The sequence below is a fragment of the Arachis ipaensis genome, chromosome B08 (assembly GCF_000816755.2).
Source record: "Arachis ipaensis cultivar K30076 chromosome B08, Araip1.1, whole genome shotgun sequence".
In the NCBI taxonomy this organism is placed as follows: Eukaryota; Viridiplantae; Streptophyta; class Magnoliopsida; order Fabales; family Fabaceae; genus Arachis; species Arachis ipaensis.
The window spans coordinates 90,609,052-90,627,299 of NC_029792.2; the positions used below are offsets into that span (position 1 = coordinate 90,609,052).

The 18,248-nt window shown below is 36.3% G+C and overlaps 1 long non-coding RNA gene across 2 annotated transcripts; it reads left to right on the plus strand.

The window, feature by feature from the left end:
- Nucleotides 11,981-15,994, plus strand: LOC107614414. Of its 2 annotated transcripts, none has more exons than XR_002352671.1 (4): nucleotides 11,981-12,597; nucleotides 12,765-12,913; nucleotides 13,072-13,186; nucleotides 15,937-15,986. It is a non-coding gene; the product is annotated as an uncharacterized LOC107614414 (long non-coding RNA). The 2 variants fall into 2 exon arrangements; XR_002352670.1 differs by having other exon boundaries at nucleotides 11,982-12,597; nucleotides 15,931-15,994.

Consider the following 18,248-nt stretch of genomic DNA (forward strand, 5'->3'; position numbering starts at 1 on the left):
AACCGGTGCACTTGCCGGAAGGAATTTTGCCGATCGTGCAATTTCCTAAATCGTAGCATAACTAGTTTATGTGCATCACCTACTAGTCTCTCTAGCATCTGGTCTATACTTACTGTCCTCAGAGGGATTTTGGATGATATTTTGCTCATCCTCTGTCAGTTGTTCTTTCCTTGGCTTTTTGCTGCTCTGAAGCGAGGTATTTAATGTTTTTCCACTTCTTAATTGAACTGCCTGGCACTCTTCTGTTATCTGCTTTGATAACTGCTGTTTTGTCTGATTCAATTGTGCCTCCATATTTTTATTAGAATTTTTAGTGTCTTGTAGCATCTCCTTGAATTCTGCTAGCTGTTTTGTTAGAAAGCACAATTGTTGATTGAGTTCAGCAACTTGTTCTGGAGGACCAAGTTCAGTAGATACTGCTTTGGCTTCTTCTTTTATGGGGGACCCATTACTTATGTACAGATGCTGGTTTCTGGCAACTATATCAATAAGCTCTTGAGCCTCTTCAATAGTTTTCCTCATGTGTATAGATCCACCAGCTGAGTGGTCTAGGGACATCTGAGCTCCTTTTGTAAGCCCATAGTAGAAGATGTCTAACTGCACCCACTCTTAAAACATTTCAGAGGGGCATTTCCTTAGCATCCCTCTGTACCTTTCCCAGGCATTATAAAGGGATTCATCATCCTCTTGTTTGAAACCTTGGATATCCAGCCTTAGCTGTGTCATCCTTTTTGGAGGGAAATATTGATTCAGGAATTTGTCTGATAACTGTTTCCATGTCCTTATGCTTGCTGTGGGTTAGTTATTTAACCACCTTTTAGCTTGATCTTTTACAGCAAACAAAAATAGTAACAGTCTGTATACATCCTGATCTACCTCCTTGTCACGTACTGTGTAAGCAATTTGCAAGAATTGTGCCAGAAACTCAGTAAATTCTTCCTGTGGAAGACCGGAATACTGGCAGTTTTGCTGCACCATGACAATGAGCTGAGGATTTAGCTCAAAACTGCCTACTTTGATGGAGGGTATACAGATACTACTCCCATATGCAGCAGTAGTGGGGTTAGCATATGACCCCAGAGTCCTTCTGGATTGTTCATTTTCACTTAGATCTATGACGGAGAAAGGGAGATGATGTGAATTGCAAGTAAAATATATTTTTATTTTTTTTAATTAAAAATAACCGAAAAAATGAAATAAAATAAAGTAAAATAATTAGAAAATAAAATATAGATTTTGAAAATTAAAAGAAAAAGAAAATAAAAAGAAATTTGAATGTTGAATTGACTAATTAATTGAAAAGATTTGAAAATTTTTGAATATGATTTTTGAATAAGATTTTGAATTTGGAAAAGATTTGATTTTTAAAATAAAAATCTGAATTTTTAAAGGTAATTTTCGAAAAATCAGTTAAAATAAAGGGAAAAGATATTTTTGAATTCAATGAGGAAAGAGAAAAACAATAAAAAGACACAAAACTTAAAATTTTTAAATCCAATGCTCCTTATTTTCGAAAATTTTGGAGGGAAAACACCAAGGAACACCAAACTTAAAAATTTTAAGATCAAAATACAAAGAAGACTCAAGAACACCTTGAAGACTCACAAGAACAACAAGAACAAGATTCAAAGATTCAAGAACATAAAAGGGAACACCAAACTTAAAACTTTTAGAAAACTAAGAATAACTTTTCGAAAATTAAAGAAAAATAACAAGAGAACACCAAACTTAAAAGTTTGGCACCAGATTTAATCAAAGAAAAATTATTTTTGAAAAATTTTTAAAAGGAAAATTCCTAATTACCAGGAACATAAACACAACATTCTAGCCAATTGAGTTATAAATTTAAAGTGTTTTAATAAGGTATTTAATGTATAATTTTTTTTTTGAAAACTAATATTTTGAAAAAAGTACAAGAAAAACAAGAAAAATCACAAAACAAGAAAAACTAAAGATCAAACAAGGAAAATAAACAAGAACAACTTGAAGATTAAGAAAGAACAATGAATATAAATTCGAAAATTTAAAAGAAAATAAAAACATGCAATTGACACCAAACTTAAAATATGAAACTAAACTCAAACAGGAAAACTCAATTATTAGTTTGTAAAAATTTTCAAAAAATTTAAAGAGAAAATAAGAATTAAAAAAACATTCAACCAAAAACAATGATAGAAGACTCTAAACCAAAAAAAAAGAAAAATTTTTCCTATTCTAAGCAACAAAATAAACCGTCAGTTGTGCAAACACAAACAATCCTCGGCAACGGCACCAAAAACTTGGTGCACGAATTGTAAATCACACTTTTCACAACTCGTACCACTAACCAGCAAGTGCACTGGGTCGTCCAAGTAATACCTTACGTGAGTAAGGGTCGAATCCCACGGAGATTGTTGGCTTGAAGCAATCTATGGTTATTTTGTAATTTTTAGTCAGGATATCAATTATAATTATCAGTTTGGATTGCAAAAAATAAAAGAGCATGAATTAAATACTTGTTATACAATAATGGAGAAGATGTTGGAGTTTTGGAGATGCTTTGTCTTCTGAATCTCTGCTTTCTCCCCGCCTTCTTCTTCACGCACGCAAGGTTCCTCCTATGGCAAGCTGTATGTTGGTGGATCAGCGTTGTCAATGGCTACCATCCGTCCTCTCAGTGAAAATGGTCCAGGTGCGCTGTCACCGCACTGCTAATCATTGTCGGTTCTCACTCATGTTGGAGTAGGATCCATTGATCCTTTTTGCGTCTGTCACTACGCCCAACCTTTGTGAATTTGAAGCTTGTCATAGTCATCCAATCCCTGAATCCTACTCGGAATACCACAGACAAGGTTTAGACTTTTCGGATTCTCAAGGATGCTGCCAATGGATTCTAGCTTATACCACAAAGACTCTGATTAAGGAATCCAAGAGATACTCATTCAATCGAAGGTAGAACAGAGGTGGTTGTCAGGAATACCTTCATAGGTTGAGAATGGTGATGAGTGTCACGGATCATCACATCCATCATATTGAAGTGCGAATGAACATCTTAGATAGAAACAAGCGTGTTTGAATAGAAAACATAAATAATTGCATTAATTCATCGAGACACAGTAGAGCTCCTCACCCCCAACAATGGAGTTTAGAGACTCATGCCGTCAAAGAGTACAAAGTTCAGATCTAAATTGTCATGAGGTATAAAATAAATCTCTAAAAGTTGTTTAAATACTAAACTAGTAACCTTGGTTTACGAAAAATGAGTAAACTAAGATAGATAGTGCAGAAATCCACTTCTGGGGCCTACTTGGTGTGTGCTGGGGCTGAGACTTGAGCTTTACACGTGCCTAGGCTGTTTCCAGAGTTAAACGCCAACTTGTAACCTGTTTCTGGCGTTTAACGCCAGAATGCAACATAGAATTGGCGTTGAACGCCAGTTTACGTCGTTTATCCTTGAGCAAAGTATAGACTATTATATATTGCTGAAAAGCCCTGGATGTCGACTTTCCAACACAATTGAGAGCGCGCCATTTGGACTTCTGTAGCTCCAGAAAATCCATTTCGAGTGCAGGGAGGTCAGAATCGAACAGCATCTGCAGTCCTTTTTCAGCCTGAATCAGATTTTTGCTCAGCTTCCTCAATTTCAGCTAGAAAATACCTGAAATCACAGAAAAACACAAAAACTCATAGTAAAGTCCAGAAATATGAATTTTTCCTAGAAACTAATAAAAATATACTAAAAACTAACTAAAACATGCTAAAAACTACATGAAATTACCCCCAAAAAGCGTATAAAATATCTGCTCATCATACTTTCTTCTTAGTACCTTTGTTTTCAGTGTTTGTTAATGGTTTCCCAACACCAAACTTAGAATTGATGTTTGGGAGCTTAGTAAAGCTCTGCACTGAAAGAGATGGTTGGAATACTAAGTGTTGCACCATTGTCTCTTTCTTTTCAGAGGGAGAATTGAGATTTGACATCTTGAATAAGAAGTAGTCCTCTCCTAGTTGGAAAACCATTTCTCCCTTGGCCACATTAATCATGGCTTTTGCAGTAGCTAGGAAAGGTCTTCCGAGGATGATAGAATCATTCTCATCGTCTCCTATGTCCAAGACTATGAAGTTTGCAGGGATGTAGCAGTCTTCAACCTTCAATAAGACATCCCTCTACTAAGCCATATGGCTTCTTTATTGATTTGTCTGCCATCTCTAGTAAGATGTTTGCAGCTTGTACCTCAAAGACTCCCAGCTTTTCCATTACAGAGAGTGGAATGAGGTTATGCTTGACCCTAGGTCACATAGAGCCTTCTCAAAGGTCATGGTGCTGCTGAACCAAAGCATTGAGTTCTTTGAAAAGCACTGGAGGTTCTTCCTCCAAAAGCTTTGTACCAAATAGCTTGGCATTCAACTTTATAAGAGCTCCTAGGTACCGAGCAATTTGCTCTTCCCTAGTATCTTCTTCCTCATCAGAGGATGAGTGTTTCTTAGAACTCATGCACTGCAGAAGTGCATTCAATGGAACCTTTACGGTCTCTATATGAGCCTTAGCTTCTTTTAGTTCTTGGATAGGGATTTATTAAGTAGGTATTGAGCACTCAGATGGTGTGCCTTTACTGGCGTTCAACGTCAGCTCTGATGGATCTTTGGGCATTGAACGCCCATGATGTATACCCTTAATAGCGTTAAACACCAGTTCCCTTACCATTTTGGGCATTGAATGCCCCGTAGGATGTCTTGGCTAGCATTCAATGCCAGCCTCCTTGCCTGTTGGGGCGTTGAACGCCCAGTGAGGGCTTCCTCACTGGCGTTCAGCGCTAGGCTTTTAGCCATTTGGGCGTTGAATGCCCAGTGAGATCTTCCTCACTGGCGTTCAATGCCTTTCCATTCTCTCCAGATTCGGCCTCAGTCTCAGTGGTGATGGCCTTGCACTCTTCTCTTGGCTTCACTTCAGTGTTACTAGGAAGAGTGTCAGGAGGAGTCTCAGGGATTCTCTTGCCCAGTTGACCAATCTGTACCTCCAAATTTCTTATGGAGGATCTTGTTTCAGTTATAAAACTATGAGTGGTCTTAGAGAGGCTGGAGACTAAAATGGCTAAGTCAGAAAGGCTCTACTTAAGAGTCTCCATATTTCCTTGAGAAGATGGGAATGGTAGCCTGCTGTTGAACCTATTCTGGTTCCTTCCACCTTGATTATTATTAAAGCCTTGTTGAGGCTTCTGTTGATCCTTCCATGAAAGGTTAGGATGACTTCTCCATGAAGGATTATAGGTATTTCTATAGGGCTTTCCCATGTAATTCACCTCCTTCATGGTGGGTTGATCATGAACATAAGCTTCTACTTCAGAAGAAACTTCCTAAGTGCTGCCAGTTACAGCTTGCATTCTAGTCAAATGCTGAGAGATCATATTGACCTGCTGGGTCAAGATCTTGTTCTGAGCTAATATGGCATTCAGAGTATCAACTTCAAGAACTCTTTCCTTCTAAGGGATCCCATTGTTTACAGGATTTCTCTTAGAGGTGTACATGAATTGGTTGTTTGTAACCATCTCAATGAGTTCTCTTGTTCTGCAGGCATTTTCTTTAAGTGGAGTGATCACCTGTAGAGCTGTCCAATGATATTTTGGACATCTCAGAAAGACCATCATAGAAGACACCTATGATTGACCATTTTGAGAGCATGTCAGGAGGACACCTCCTGATCAGTTGCTTGTATCTTTTCCAAGCTTCATAAAGGGATTCACCTTCTTTTTTTTGAAGGTTTAAACTTCCACTCTGATTTTGGTCATCCTTCGAGGAGGAAAGAATTTAGCCAAGAAAGCATTGACCAGCTTTTCCCAAGAGTTTAGGCTCTCTTTTGGTTGAGAATCCAACCATATTTTAGCTCTATCTCTTACAGTAAAGGGAAAGAGCATAAGTCTGTAAATCTCAAGATTCACTCCATTGGTCTTAACAGTATCACAGATTTGCAAGAATTCAGCTATGAACTGATGTGGATCTTCCAGTGGAAGTCCATGGAACTTGCAATTCTGTTGCAGAAGAGAGACTAGCTGAGGCTTAAGCTTAAAGTTGTTAACTCCAATCATAGGTACAGAGATACTTCTGCCATAAAAGTCAGAGGTAGGCATGGTGAAGTCACCAAGAACCTTTCTTGCCTCTCCTTCATGATTAGGCTCGACCATGTCTTCAGCTTTTTGTTCAAAATTTTCTGAGAGGTTTCTTCTGGAGTGTTGTATTTTAACTTATTGTAAGTTCCTCCTTAAAGTCCTCTCAGGTTCAGGATCAAGAATAAAGAGAGGTTCTTTATCCCTGTTCCTGGTCATAAACAAGAAAAGAAGAAACCAAGGAAAGAGGAGATTGGGAGTTCTATGTTCAAGAACAGAGGACTCCCTGTGAGATGTAAAGAAAGAAGAGAAAGAAGAATGAAGATAGAAGAAGGAGAAGAAGAATTCGAATAAAGAGAGGAGAAGAATTATAAGTAAATAAGATAAACAAGAATTAAAATATTTTTGTTTTTGTTTTATTTATTTATGTAATTCAAAAATAAAGGTTAATGAATTAAAAAGATTTGAAAATTAAATGATGAATTTTTCGAAAATAGAAGAGAGAGATAGAAGAGAATTTTCGAAAATAGGAGAGAGAAGAATTAGTTAGGAAGTTTTGAAAAAGAAGAGAGAGTAAACAAGTAACTAGTTAAAAAAGATTTGAAATTAAGATAAGATAGAAGATTAGAAAAGATTTGAATTTAAAAATAATTGAAAAATTCAACAAGATAAGATAAGAATTAAAAAGATTTGAAAAAGATTTAATTTTAAAATTTAAAAGAAGATAAGATAGAAAAGATAAGATAAGTTAAGTAAGAAAGATAGGATAAGAAAGTTAAGAGAAGATAAGTTTTTAAATTAAAAAGATTTGAGTTTTAAATTTTGAATTTTTGAATTTGAAACAAGATAAGATAAAGATTTGAAAAAGATTTGAATTTTGAAAAGGTTTAATTTTTAAAATTTGAAATTTGAAATTGAAATAAGATAAGATAAGATTTTTGAATTTTGAAGAAAGATAAAAAGATAAGATAAGATTTTGAAAAAGATATGATTTTTGAAAGGATTTGATTTTGAAATTTGAAAACTAAGATAAGATAAGATAATAATTTAAAATTAAATTCTAAATCTTTATTTTAATTTTTGAAAATTTAATTAAAAAAAGATAGAAAATATATTTTTTTATTTTTGAATTTAATGAAGAAAGAGCAAAACAACAAAATGAAACCAAACTTAAAATTTTTAGATCTAATGACACCTAGTGTGCGAAAATTAAGAAGAAAAACACAAAGAGACACTAAACTTAAAAATTTTAAGATCAAAACAAAAAGAAAAACAAGAACACTTTGAAGATCAAGAAGAACCCCAAGAACAAAACTCAAAGAATTCAAAGAACACAAGAACATATAAAAGACACCAAACTTAAAATTTTTGAAAACCAAGAACACTATTTTCAAAAATTTAAAGAAAATATACAAGAAGACATCAAACTTAAAGATTGACACAAGACTCAAACAAAAAACACTAATTTTGAAAATTTTTTTAAAAGAAACTCAAAGAATTCAAAAATTTCAACAAGAACAAAAATAAAAGACTCAAACCAAAAACAAAGATTAAAAAAAGAAAAGAAAATAATTATTTTTTAAAAAGTTTTTGATTTTTCGAAAAACAAAGAAAAATAAAATAAAAGACTCTAACAAAATTAAAGACAATACCTAATCTAAGGATCAAGATAATCCGTCAATTGTCTAAACTCGAACAATCCCCGACAACAACGCCAAAAACTTGGTGGGTAGAATCCCACACTTCCACACAACTGTACCAACAAGTGCACTAGGTCATCCAAGTAATACCTGAGCTAGTTAGGGTCAATCCCATGAGAATTTTGGTTTGAAGCAAGCTATGGTTATCTTGCAGATCTTAGTCAGGCGGATAGAAGAATTCTTAGTTTTGGTAAAAAGCATAAAAGGAATAAAAGTGTATAAAATACTTTGTGAATTCGAATGAAACCAGTGATAAGAAGATGGTTAAGGCTTGAAGATGCTTTGTCCTTCTGGATTAACTCTGGTCTTACTGTATTCTTCAATTGTGAATGATTTCTTCTATGGCAGACTGTATGTGATTGACGCTGGTTTGAGCAGCCGCCAATACTCCTCCAGATATGAACCCCAGGGTTAGTGCGGATCCATTCTGATTGAGGGTGAAGCTCCTGCAGTCCATTCTCCTTTGTGATCCTACTCAAAACGACATAGACAAGGTCGGGTCTTCCGAATCAGAGGATGTTGCGCCTTTGGATTCTAGACTCTACCACAGAGACCCTAATCTCCCCATACCTCGGCTGAACTGGTGTCTCGAGAAGTCCCCAATGAAGTCGTGGATTAGCCGTCTACGAGATGTATAATCAAGTTAGTAGTTCTTCATTGTTCGATGAAAGACTCACTCTGAACCCATGTAGAATGTGATAACCTTATGCCAGTTCAACGCATTCATATTGATGAAGAACGAAGATACATCTTAGAATAGAGAATCAAACACGAATTGAGAAAGAACAGTAGTACTTTTATTAATCCATAAAACTTAGTAGGGCTCCTCCCCTCAACCTAGGAGGTTTAGAAACTCATACTGATAGCAAATAAAATCATCAAAATGAAATATGGCAGATCTCTCCGTATGATTATGTAAAATATCCCTTAAATACTAAACTAATGACTAAGGATTACATAAGAAGGGTAAAACAATCTTTTTGTGCTAAAATCTACTTTTGGGGCCCACTTAGTGAGTGTTTGGGCTGAGCTTTGATGAGATCCACATGCTAGGAGGCCTCTAGGGCGTTGAACGCAGACTAGGGGATTCTCTTTGGGCCTTTGGACGCTGGTCTCCTCCTTTGGGTGCTGGATGCTTGGAGTGGAGCAGGAGGCTGGCGTTGGATGCCCGTTTTGGGCCTTTTATTTTGAAGCAAACTATAGATTATTAAATATTTATGGAAAGATCTGGAATTCAGCTTTCCATAGTTGTTAAAAACGCTCCATTTGGACTTTTGTAGCTCTAGAAAAGCTCTGTTGAGTGCAAGGAGGTCAGATCCGGACAACATTTGCAGTGCTTTCTCTGTCTCTGTATCAGACTTTTTCTCTAGCTCTTCAATTTCAGCCGAAAAATATCTGAAATTGCATAAAAACACACAAACTCAAAGTAGAATCCAAAAATGTGAATTTTACACTAAAACCTATGAAAACTTAATAAAAATTAAACAAAACATGCTAAAAACTATATGAAAATGATGCCAAAAAGTGTATAAAATATTCGCGCATCACCGCTCAAACTACCATCCCAAGAATCAAGGTCCTTATCAACAAGGAAATAATTATAACCAATGATGAAGGGATAACTTTAACCAAAGTTGGAACAACAACCCACACAACCAAATATACAACCCACAACCATATCGCAATCAAACACAAAACCAATAATTTCCTCAAAATTTACCATTCCAAACACCACACCAAAACCAAAGATATCAACCTCCTCACTAAAGACAATAATCTCAAATTACCCACCCCTCTTCTTCAACCTAATCACCTATGGATGATACTCTCTGATCTCTTCTTCAACATCATAAGAAGGCGAGAAGGGAACAACAAGAATCAACCAAGCGTCAAGAAACTATCTTGGCAACCTTAGCCGATGTCATATCTCGGTTGTCCATGGGATCATCCAATAACAATTCCAACTCATCCCAACCCTCAAGCTCAAGTGGGATCCCATTTCAACCACTATCAAACCCCAAGGGTGGCCTTAATGCCATTATCTTGAGGACCGCTACCACACTAGAAGAGATGGTTCCCAAGGACTCAAGTGCTATGGAGGATGCTCATAAAGAAAAAATTGTTGAGGTAGAGGATATCGATGAAGACAAAGTGATAAACCACAATTTTATGGTTTATCTTGTGTTGAATTTGGTGGATTTTATCAACTTTTTCCATATTTATTCACTAAAATAGCATGGTTTTGTGAATTCTTCTTAATTGTTCTTAATGATTAAAAACATGCTTTCTAGGCCTTAAAATTGCTAAATTTAATTCACTTTAATTCCATTCGATGCCTTGATATGTTTGTTGAGTGATTCCAGGTTTATAAGGCAAGAATTGAATTGAGAAAATGGAAGAAAAAGCATGCAGGATGGAGAATTGATGAAGAAATGAAATTTTGAAAATCTGCCATGCGAGGCGTACGCTTGACCCACGCATACGTGTGACTTCGAAAATTGCAATATGACGCATACGCATGACCGACGCATACGCGTGACAAGCAGCACATGACCTCATTAATGAAACATGCTGGGGGCGATTTCTGGGGCTGCAGAAGCCCAATCCATCTCATTTCTAAAGCTATTTGATGCAAAATTCAAGAGGAAATAAAGGGAGAGTAATTAGGAATAGATTAGTAACATGCCTTAGGTCATATTCTAGAGAGAGAAGCTCTCTCTTCTCTCTAGAATTAGGTTAGATTAGGATAGATTCCTCTTAGATTTAGGTTTAATTGCTTGTTTTGATTTAGTTCCTTTACTTTTCCTTGTTCCATTGATTTAATCTTCTTAGTCTTCTTGTTAATTTTCCTTTTATGTCACTTTTATGTTTATGAACTCTTTGTTGAATTTAATTTCCATTTATGCAATTTGATGTTTCTTTGTTTATTGTTGCTTAATCTAGTTGTTATTATTGTTTTCTTGCATTTGGTAGCCATAGATTTTATATTCTTGCAATTTTACCATGCTTTCCTTTTATGCCTTCCAAGTATTTGATAAAATGCTTGGTTGGGTTTTAGAGTAGATTTTTGTGTTCTTGGCTTGGGTTGGTGACCTGGGTAACCTTGAGTTACTAATTGATGCCAGGGCATTTTGGCCAGTTTCACTGACCTTTTCTTTACTGTTTTTAAGGTAGTTTCATGCATTTTCTTAGAAAATAAGCTAGTTTTGGGTAGATATTCACTTACATCTTGATTCAAGCATACATTGTGCACTTTACATGATTTCATGAGAATTTTGCATGAATTATATGACAAATTGGATGATGCATGACTCATGACTTGGACTAGAACTTTGATGCACTTTGTTGCTTGATTTCAGGACAAAGGAAGCAAAGAAGAACCACGTTAGCAGTCACGTTAGTCCCACTAACGTGACCTCTAACGTGGAATGGGTGCTAACTTGCAAAGTTAATGAGAAACGTAATCGCCAATAACGCCCTCGAAGCCATCATAAGCCCATGTTAAGAGTCACGTTAACTAAGTTAACGTGAACTCTAACGTGGAAGAAGACAACAAGGCCAACGTTAGTGACACTCTCCTTTGTCACTAACGTTGGACCAAGCTCATAATTGGCCACGTTAGTTGCCACGTTAACTTATTTAACGTGGACTCTAACGTTAAGAAGCAAAAGAGAAGCCAACGTTAGTGACATTCACCTTTGTCACTAACGTTGGCCAAGCCTCCATAAGCCACGTTAACTCCCACGTTAACTTAGTTAACGTGGAAGCTAATATGGAGAGAGTAATTGATAGCCAACGTTAGTGACACTTATCTTTGTCACTAACGTTGGGGTGCACCACCAAGAGCCACCATGAGCAACGTTAACTCCCACGTTAACTTAGTTAACGTGGAAGCTAACGTGGATAAAGAGATGATGAGCCAATGTTAGTGACACTCAGAGATAGAAAAATAATAGAGATTTGTATGATTTAATCTAGAAAATTGATATTTGAATTTAAATTGTACTTTACAAAATATAATTAACTTGTTCATTTTATAATGTAAATTAAAAATAATTGATTGAACTTAGCCATATGTTGATAAATAATGTTCCTAAATATTTTTGATAAAGTATATTTGATTCTAAAATTACTCTACTATTCAATTTTATCAAAATATCTATTCATATCTATCCATATTCTTTTATAAAACTCTAATTTCTAACCTTAATTCCCAAATTAAAGTCAAAAACCCTAGTTTCCCAAATTGAGAAAACCTAACCCTAATTTTTCCCCTTTCCCCAGCCTTTGAAACGCAACCCACACCCCCCTTTCATCACCTTCAACGTAAACAGCACACACACAAAATAGGGGAGGACTTCTGAGAGAGCTGAGGGAAAGAGAGAAGCGGACGAAGTACCATCGTGCTCCTTGCCGCTGCTGTCGAACAGACTCGTTCGAGAGGAGAGAGTGCCGCGAGCCAGGGACGACGCGAGGAAGAAGAGGAGTCGTCGCACCCAGCCGCTGTGTAGCTCGCCATCACCGGCATCTCACCGCCATCGCTATGGAGACCGAACGTCGTCGATCTTCCTGCCGCAACCTTGGAGTCCGCCCCGTCATTGAGGAAGACAGAGATGAGGGAGGAGCTGTGAACGCGTCGTGGTGGTTGCCGTCGCCACTGCCTAGGTTCCTGTGGTCAAAGTCGCCATTGATGGAGAAGACGCCACTGAGGAGCAGAGCCTCTATTTCGCGCCAGTCATGACGGAGCTACTACGGATGTTGCTATCTTGCTGCCACTGAAGGTCCATCGCCGCCAATCCACGCCGCTGCTGAAGATGGTAAGCCAAACTGTCGTCCTTGTTGCTGGAGAAGACCACCGGAGTTGCTGTTCTGGCTCTGGTCTATTACTTTATTTGATTCTGTTCCATTTACACACTTCCTTTGTCACTGCCATCCTTGTTAATGATTTAACTTTTTAGTACATTCCTTGTCCTGAATTTTCCAGAGTTGTGTTTGCTCTTGCTTCCTATTCGATTCAAATCCTTTGTCCTGTTGCAACCATCGTCGCTGCCTTAAGAAAATGAGACTGCTATTATTCCGGTTAATGCTCCTGCTGCCGCCGTTTCCTCATTCTGTTATTATTGTCTAATTGAGGTAAGGCATTCTGGCTCTTGCTTCAATTTGAGTTAGCATGGAATTTACAGAATTTTTACTATTATCCTATTTGAATTCACCGTTTCTGATTGCTGCCGTGACCACCTCACGATGCTGCTGGTTCTGTTTGAAAATGGCTGCTACTTCTGGAATCCCAGATCGGAGAGGAGAGGAGGCGTTTAACTTTGTCATTGTTGCTGCCATGGAAATAGATGCTGGAAACTGCTAATGGAGCAGCTGCGTTTAGTAATTTCCGTGAGTTTCGACATTGAGGTAGGGGGTTTAAAACGATTTCAATTTAAGAATGCCTACAAGGTTTATTGAATAACTGCAAATAGATTTAATAGCTGTGAGTAATTGATTGATTATGTAATTATTGAATTGTGGCTGAAATTGTGATTGGAATGGTTGAGATTGTGATTTGGAATTGTTGATTTGTGATATTGATTGATTAAGTGGATTGGGAATTGCTTGATGACTAATTGTTGAGAATTTCTGAATTTTAATGGGTTATGTTGGATTTGTTGCCGTTGAGTTGTTATTTGGTATATTGTAATGTTAATGAACTTGGTTGGTGGTTGATTTGGAATTGGTTTTGAGGGGTTTTGAAGGGTTGGATTTTGAATACTAAATAGATTGCTGAAAAACTGATTTTTGAAATTAAAAGGTGACTTTGGAAGTGAATTAGTTATTCAATGATAATCGAAATGATATAAGAGCAAAGGCTGAGTAAAGTATAATAAAAGTTGTTGTTGGGACTCAATTTTGAGAAGTTTGAATCAACTATAGAACTAGTTATGATTTTTCAAAGTTAAAATGTAAAACTTGATTTTCTGCATTATTTTTAAAGGAAGCCGGAAACTTTGAAAAACTATAACTATTTCTGTGATTATCGGAATTGCGTGGGACCAAGTCCGGATTGAGCTTGGGGATATAGGGAACTGGACTGCTGAATTTTAGACTTTTTCACTAATTTTATGATTTATGGTGAATTTTTGAATCATGGATGTCAAAACTGGTTTTTCTGCAGAACGTTTAACGCAGCAGCAACTTGATTCCTCTATTGGAAATTCTGCAGTTTGAATTTTGAAATGGAACTAATTTTAAATGAAACTTTGGTCCTAATACTTTAATTGCATAAAAATTTAGAATTGTTAGAGTTGTGGTTTTAAAGATTTGGATTTTCAAAGAAAGATGTTTTATGCAGTAAAAGTCAGGCTTTGTTTTCTAAGTCAGTAACTTTGAGGTTTTATAATTTTTAATTCTGGAGTGATATTGAGATGCAACCAATTGGAGGTGAAAGTTGAGTATATTTAGTATATATGATTCAAATTTCAGGGTTTTCTATGTTTTAATAAGTGAGTTATGGGATTTGGAAGAGGTTGTGTTCAATGATTTGTAAAACAGATTTCTGCAGAGGATTACCTAACTTCCAAGCTACGTAACTCCTTCATTAAAAATGGTATGACCTTGAAACAAATTTAGAAAGAAATTTGGATGAGTTATGTTTAACCACATTAATTTTGAAGGTGGTTAGATTTAATTTGGATTTTATATGAAATTTCAAATGTTGTATGGTGCTGCTATCTTTTGGATTTAAAATACTGCAGAACAGTCACGGTTTTGCTTATATTCCCGAAGCTAGAGACAACAAAAAATTATGATTTTTGATTTAATAGAAAGTTTAATCCGAGACGGTCGCATGAATTTAAAGTTTGCATAATTCCGAATTCATTTGATATTTTAAAAACAAAATGGAAATCAGGCTGCCAAGTTGTGTTGGTAATTATTTTGGATATGGAATTTAAGAAATAGATTTTCTATTATCAAATGTTTTTGAGAATATATTGCTGTGGCAAATGCTGAAAGAGGCTGATGAATTGTTGAGAAAGAAGGAACCCGTAAGGGTGGATAAGTCCTATTTTTAAAGGAGATTATGTCCAAATTTTATAAAAAAATATAAGGACTTGATCAAAATAAATATTTAAGGCTTATTTAATGATAATAACTTCAATGCTTCTTTGAGAAAAGAATATTTGGTTTATGAGATTGTTGGTAGGGGCGTGGGTCTAGTCCCGCTTGCTCAGTGCGTAAACCATTATGCAGGGATGGTGGTTTTGTCCCGCCTGCAGTGAGGACGGTGGTTTTATCCTGCTCACGTATTGATAAATTGTTCAGCAAGGACGGTGGTGTGATCCCGCTTGCATATTATTTTATGTACCCAGTAAGGATGGTGGTTTAATCCCGCTTACTGTGGAGGCAAGGACGGTGGTTTAATCCCGCTTGCGTGTTCCGGGCAAGGATGGTGGTTTAATTCCCGCTTGTCTATGGAACCTACGGATAAGGATGGTGGTCTAATCCCGCTTATCCGAGTCGGGTCTAGCAACATAATCGACGCGTGAGCTCATGGCCAGTAGGACAGGCATGCATCATATGCATCTATGTGACATTGTTTGGGTTTGTATATTATAATTGGTTTGCCTATGTGAATAATTATGTTTAACTGCTAATTGCTATACTTGATGTAATTGCTCTTGATTGTGTTTGAATCTCTTTACTTGTGGTTGTATCTGATTGGCTGGGTTGTAGTGAATTGGGTGTTGATTGAATTGCTTGGGCCTAAGGCCGTGATTGGTTTGTGTTTGAGGTTTAGTAAAGTATGAAAGATTGAGCTGGTTCAGCATAGACTTAATGAACCTATGCTTGGAACAAATTAGTCATTCATACAGTCTAGGAAAACTTTTAAAACGTATATAAAGTAAAATATGGGTATTTGATTTTGGATAATTAATTGATGCTTCTAAAGAAGGTTTTAAATTTTTGAAAGTTAAGCCATTGGTTTTCAAAAGAAGTTTATATAAGGCGAGCGATGAATACTGCGAATGAAAGTAGTTTTCTTTTCAATGTCTGTAAATGAAATTAACTATTTGCGCTTTATTCTTTACTTTCACGACATTCTCGACCTCTACTGAGAACATGTGGTTTGGTTCTCACCCCTAAATTTTCCACCCTTTTAGCGACAGGTTTGAAGACGCAATTTGAAGCTGCGAGCGATCAGTAGGCTTTCTTTATGGTTTTAATTGCTTTCATAGAATTCCCTCGCCCTTACTGCTTAAGGTTTTTATTTTATGCAGAGGGATAGGAGTTGTACCTGAATTTTATTTAAATTCTTTTGTATAATATTACTATTATTAATAAATATGTGATTATTATTACTTGGTGATGTTTGCTATATGATTTTAATTAATAAAAACAAAAATTTCTGGTATTTTTACTAAAATTGAATCGCGATATCAAACTAAAGGCTTAATAGTAAATAGTTAATAAGGAAAACAGGTCAGTAACGCCTTACTTTTGGTATGATCATGACGTATTGGAAGTTTGGTCGTTACACCCACACTTTCACTTAACGTTGACACCACTAACGTCTTGAGTCAAAGTCCCTGCATACTTCACCTTTTCTCTCTGCAAGCAAAGCTAAGCCCAATGAAAAGGATAACTGCTTCAAACTCAAGATTCAGAGGCCCATACCCAAGACTTGAAGAGCCAACTAGAAGATGAGAAGAGTAGTATATATAGGAGTAGCTTTGAATTAGTTTGGGGAGTTGGAAACTTTAGGGAGCCTTTGGCATAGAACTACTCTCTGTATTTTACTTTCTCTGCACTTCTAGTTTTACTTTCATCATGTATTCTCCATCTTTGTTTTCATTTTCCAGAGCTATGAACAACTAAACTCTTTTCATTGGGTTAGGGAGCTCTGTTGTAATTTGATGGATCAATATTAGTTTTCATTTTCCTTCTTCTATCTTTTCTCTTGATTTTACTAGAAAGCTTTCGATCTTCATCCAATTGGGTAGTTATCTTGGAAAAGAAGCTATTCATACTTGGATCTCTTCTGAACCTTGAAAGAGGAATGAAGAGATCATGCTAGAAATGCTTTCTCATGCTGGACCAAATTGGGTTTGGATGGATATGTGACCATAATCCTACCAACACTTGATTTGGGAAATGCATGTGGTATAATCAGTGACCATACTTCATCTCTTCTCATGAGCAATTGACCAAGGAATTGGCTATTGATCAAAATTTGAGAGATTGAATTACCAAGAAATTGGAATTCAATCACTTAAGATTGCCAAGGAGATCAATGAATGCGTTGATTGAGGAAGAGATGAAAATGAACTTGATACGGAGAATGCAACATCTCCTGAGCCCAATGAACTCCCCATTTCTAATCTTACCCATTCTCTTTAATTTCTGCCATTTACTTTTATGAGCAATTACCCTATTCCCGTTTAAGATTCTGTAATTTATTTTCCGCCATTTACATTCAGCTCTTACTTCTAGCATTTACTGTTTCTGCTATTTACTTTCCCGCCATTTAATTTTCTGCAAATCTCAAATCAAATTCTGGTTCGCTCAACTAGAACATTCCTCTAATTAAAGTTTCTTGATCAATCAATCTCTGTGGGATTCGACCTCACTCTATTGTGAGTTTTTACTTGACGACAAATTCGGTACACTTGCCGAAGAAAATTTGTTGAGAGAAGTTTTCCGCGTATCACTAATGTCCAAGTGATTGATAATTTGTTTCCATTGACTCTAGTTGTCACTAAATTAATTAATGAGTGGCTAGGACTTATGGACTAGGATAAATTAAGCTCACTTGACTTTCCTCTAATTTTGGGGATGACAAAGTGGGAATGATCCTTTTAATTATCATGTTGTGGTGAGTAACAAGGATAGTGAACATTAACCATTAACCCTTGCCGAGACTTTTTTACCATTTGAGTTTCCTTTATTTTCTTGTTATTTATATTTCTTGTCTATCAAACCTAAAAAACCCCAAAATATACCCCATAACCAATAATATACACACTTCCCTGCAATTCCTTGAGAGACGACCCGAGGTTTAAATACTCTCGGTTTTTATTGGATTTGCTTAAGTGACAAACAAATTAAACTTTGATTGAGGGTTGTTTGTTCGGTTTGGAACTATACTTGCAACACGATTCTATTGAGAAATTCTTAACCGACATTTATCCTCCATCATGAAGTGAAAGAGGTTTTTCAGGAGGAGGAAGAGCAAGCAAAGACCAAGAAGCCCAAGAGAAAGAATGTCATGGAAGAACCCATTCCCATTTCTTTTCCAACTATGGTCAAGAAGGCTAAAAAGCATGTGGAGTTGGACCCTAACATGGTGAAATCATCAAAAAAGTCGATGTAATAATCCTTCTTTTTGATGTCATCCGACAAGTTTCAAAATATGAAAAATTTCTTAAGAATTTGTACATTCACAAAGATAGTTTAATGACCTTGAGATTATTTCGTTGGG